The 4,702-nt window shown below is 39.2% G+C and overlaps 1 non-coding gene across 1 annotated transcript; it reads left to right on the forward strand.

Moving 5' to 3' along the window:
* The first annotated feature begins 255 nt into the window (after positions 1-255).
* Positions 256-327, forward strand: trnag-ucc (transfer RNA glycine (anticodon UCC)). Its single transcript has one exon. It is a non-coding gene; the product is annotated as a tRNA-Gly (tRNA).
* The last annotated feature ends 4,375 nt before the right edge of the window (positions 328-4,702 follow it).

The following is a 4,702-nucleotide window of genomic DNA, read 5'->3' on the forward strand; positions in this document are numbered from 1 at the left end:
GAAATCTGAAATAAAAACAAGAAATGCTGGAAATACTCAGCAGGTCTGGCAGCATCTGTGGAGAGAGAAGCAGATTTAACTTTTCAGGTGAGTGACCATTGATCAGAATATTTGCAGCACTTTCTGATTTTATTTCAGATTTCCAGCCTTCACAGTATTGTGTTTCTGTTAACATAATCGTATTGCTCAGGTGCAAGTTGAAACCATTGTACAGCATTCTATTAATTAAAACGCTGGACCAGCATAGTACAGTAAACGATGGTGGTATAGTGGTGAGCATAGCTGCCTTCCAAGCAGTTGACCTGGGATCGATTCCCGGCCATCGCAACCTTAAATTGCATGTTTACTTTATGTTGCAGTATTTTACAAACGAAAAAAATGTCAAAGCTTTGACAGAATTGAAATTGATAAAATATTCTTATCATCCAATCAGATTCATTCTCCCGCTTGAGTGACATCACCCTGGAGCAAGTTTGTTTCCTTCAAGTGTTTCTCCAATTTCCTATTGAAATCATTGATTGTCTCTGCTTCCACCACACTTGTGGACAGACATTGCAGTTGCAATGTAGCAGGTAAAGCAAAAAGTGCTTCCTCACATTTCGCTGCATCTATTTCCCAAAACCATCAATCTGTGTCTCCTAGTCCTTGTACCATCAACTAATGGGAACGGGTTATCCTTGTCTAACTTACCTACACCTGCATCAGATCTCCCCTCAATCCACATTGCTGTAAGGAGAACAACCACTTACTTAGATAACACAATCCAGAGCCATCTATCCAAGCTTTTCAATTACAAAAGAATAGTTGTGCTGTAAGTAGTCTCGATAGGAGCATAACTTCAAGAGACTTTGATAGATTAACTGATTGTCTCTGCCCAATGCACCAGATTTTCTGTATCACCTGAACACTGCTCACCGCTGTGTAAAATTTAGAGTATTTTCATGGCTTACATTTATGCAAGTACTGCAATGTTAATGTTGGATTGTGAAGCATGACGGTCATCTTCACTGAACTATGTTAAAATGTCATGTTGAGAGATGTGTCAGTGTGGAAGATGCACGTAGCCATCGGAAAAAATAAGGCAAGTCATGTAGCTGGAGGAGAATCAACAATGTGGGCGCGATGGACCGTGATATATTTTACGTTTGTGACAAATAAGGACAGCTAAAATAATAGGATTAATGATATGCTTTGTACATCAATATATTGAAGTCTGTTTGATCTGTTGCTTGCTTTATTATGAAATGTGTTTTCAAGGCTATACTTTGTTTAAACCTTTTTGTGAGAACAATGGGAGAGTCACCAGCACTCCTTGCATGGAGAGAGATGAGATAAAGGCAGAATTAAAGAAAAAAATGTCTGGGATCAGCAAGAATGTAAGCTTTAGGATCCTTGCTAATATAGAAAGAGTCGGGAAACATCTGTACTGTGTGTAGATTCAACCATTAACTAACTAGTGTCAAACAGTGATGTCAACCTGGACCAATTAGGACCTTGGAACAATTCAAAACTAATATGGTAACATCCTTGCACCACAAGAAGGATAAAAGAAAGGGTGTTACAGGACATCGTCAGCACACTTAGAGAGGGGTCAACAGAAGAACGTTGGTACTTAAAAGGAGAAGATAGAATATAGTCAAAAAAACACAGCAAGGGATGAAGAAGGAGAGAAGTCCGTGCGGCAGCAAGCACAGAAACAAGAACGGGTGTTGTGTGTTACTGAATATCTATTACCATTGTTAAGTATTAACTTTGTACATTTTAGTTAAGCCTAATAAACTCTCTGACTTGGTCACATAACTTGAGTTTGTACCTTGTAGGTCTATCTTGGTCAGGATTCTATTGGTGAGACGGGTTGGGCATTCTCTGTCTCACCTCTGTTCAGGTAATATCTAGCTGAAACTTACAGCTCTTTACGATATGCATACATTGCTGTGTATTTTGTCCTCCTTAAACTTCTAAATTGTGGGCCCGTTAAAAACATCTTTCTCCGTACAATTTTCTGCGTCACTCCACTGCATAGTACTGCCCAGGAAGCAAAAAGGATCAGTTCGCTACAAAACTCTAAAATAAAAGCAAAATACTGCAGATGCTGGAAATCTGAAATAAAAACAAGAAATGCTGGAAATACTCAGCAGGTCTGGCAGCATCTGTGGAGAGAGAAGCAGAGTTAACGTTTCAGGTGAGTGACCATTGATCAGAATATTTGCAGCACTTTCTGATTTTATTTCAGATTTCCAGCATTCACAGTATTGTGTTTCTGTTAACATCATCGTGTTGCTCATGTGCACGTTGTACAGCATTCTATTAATCAAAACGCTGGACCAGCATAGCACAGTAAACGGTGGTGGGATAGTGGTGAGCATAGCTCCCTTCCAAGCAGTTGACCTGGGTTCGATTCCCGGCCATCGCGACCTTATATTGCATGTTTACTTTATGTTGCAGTATTTTACAAACGAAAAAAATGTCAAAGCTTTGACAGAATTGAAATTGATAAAATATTCTTATCATCCAATCAGATTCATTCTCTTGCTTGATTGGCATCACCCTGGAGCAAGTTTGTTTCCTTCAAGTGTTTCTCCAATTTCCTATTGAAATCAATGATTGTCTCTGCTTCCACCACACTTGTGGACAGACATTGCAGTTGCAATGTAGCAGGTAAAGCAAAAAGTGCTTTCTCAAATTTCCCTGCATCTCTTTCCCAAAACCATCAATCTGTGTCTCCTAGTCATTGTACCATCAACTAATGGGAACGGGTTATCCTTGTCTAACTTACCTACACCTGCATCAGATCTCCCCTCAATCCACATTGCTGTAAGGAGAACAACCACTTACTTAGATAACACAATCCAGAGCCATCTATCCAAGCTTTTCAATAACAAAAGAATTGTTGTGTTGTAAGTAGTATAGATAGGAGCATAACTTCAAGAGACTTTGATAGATTAACTGTTTGTCTCTGCCAACGCACCAGATTTTCTGTATCACCTGAACACTGCTCACCGCTGTGTAAAGTTTAGAGTATTTTCATGGCTTACATTTATGCAAGAACTGCAATGTTAATGTTGGATTGTGAAGCATGACGGTCATCTTCACTGAACTATGTTAAAATGTCATGTTGAGAGATATGTCAGTGTGGAAGATGCACGTAGCCATAGGAAAAAAAAAGGCAAGTCATGTAGCTGGAGGAGATTCCACAATGTGGGCGCGATGGACCGTGACATATTTTACGTTTCTGACAAATAAGGACAGCTAAAATAATAGGATTAATGATATGCTTTGTACATCAATATATTGAAGTCTGTTTGATCTGATGCTTGCTTTATTATGAAATGTGTTTTCAAGGCTATACTTTGTTTAAACCTTTTTGTGAGAACAATGGGAGAGTCACCAGCACTCCTTGCATGGAGAGAGATGAGATAAAGGCAGAATTAAAGAAAAAAATGTCTGGGATCAGCAAGAATGTAACCTTTAGGATCCTTGCTAAAATAGAAAGAATCGGGAAACATCTGTACTGTGTGTAGATTCAACCATTAACTAACTAGTGTCAAACAATGATGTCAACCTGGACCAATTAGGACACTTGGAACAATTCAAAACTAATATGGTAACATCCTTGCACCACAAGAAGGATAAAAGAAAGGGTGTTACAGGACATCGTCAGCACACTTAGAGAGGGGTCAACAGAAGATTGTTGGTACTTAAAAGGAGAAGATAGAATACAGTCGAAAAAACGCAGCAAGGGATGAAGAAGGAGAGAAGTCCGTGCGGCAGCAAGCACAGAAACAAGAACGGGTGATGTGTGTTACTGAATATCTATTACCATTGTTAAGTATTAACTTTGTACAACTTGGTTAAGCCTAATAAACTCTCTGACTTGGTCACATAACTTGAGTTTGTACCTTGTCGGTCTATCTTGGTCAGGAATCTAAAGGTGAGACGGGTTGGGTATTCTCTGTCTCACCTCTGTTCAGGTAACATCTACCTGAAACTTACAGCTCTTTACTATATGCATACATTGCTGTGTATTTTGTCCTCCTTAAACTTCGAAATTGTGGGCCCGTTAAAAACATTGTTCTTCGTACTGTTTTCTGCGTCACTCCACTGCATAGTTCTGCCCAGTAAGCAAAAAGGATCAGTTCGCGACTGAACTCTAAAATAATAGCAAAATACTGCAGATGCTGGAAATCTGAAATAAAAACAAGAAATGCTGGAAATACTCAGCAGGTCTGGCAGCATCTGTGGAGAGAGAAGCAGATTTAACTTTTCAGGTGAGTGACCATTGATCAGAATATTTGCAGCACTTTCTGATTTTATTTCAGATTTCCAGCATTCACGGTATTGTGTTTCTGTTAACATAATCGTATTGCTCAGGTGCAAGTTGAAACCATTGTACAGCATTCTATTAATTAAAACGCTGGACCAACACAGCACAGTAAGCGATGGTGGTATAGTGGTGAGCATAGCTGCCTTCCAAGCAGTTGACCTTGGTTCGATTCACGGCCATCGCAACTTTAAACTGCAGCTTTTCTTTATGTTGCAGTATTTTACAAACGAAAAAAATGTCAAAGCTTTGACAGAATTGAAATTGATAAAATATTCTTATCATGCAATCAGATTCATTCTCCCGCTTGATTGGCGTCACCCTGGAGCAAGTTTGTTTCCTTCAAGTGTTTCTCCAATTTCCTATTGAAATCACTGATTG

This window comes from Heterodontus francisci, chromosome 45, assembly GCF_036365525.1.
Source record: "Heterodontus francisci isolate sHetFra1 chromosome 45, sHetFra1.hap1, whole genome shotgun sequence".
Classification (NCBI taxonomy): domain Eukaryota; kingdom Metazoa; phylum Chordata; class Chondrichthyes; order Heterodontiformes; family Heterodontidae; genus Heterodontus; species Heterodontus francisci.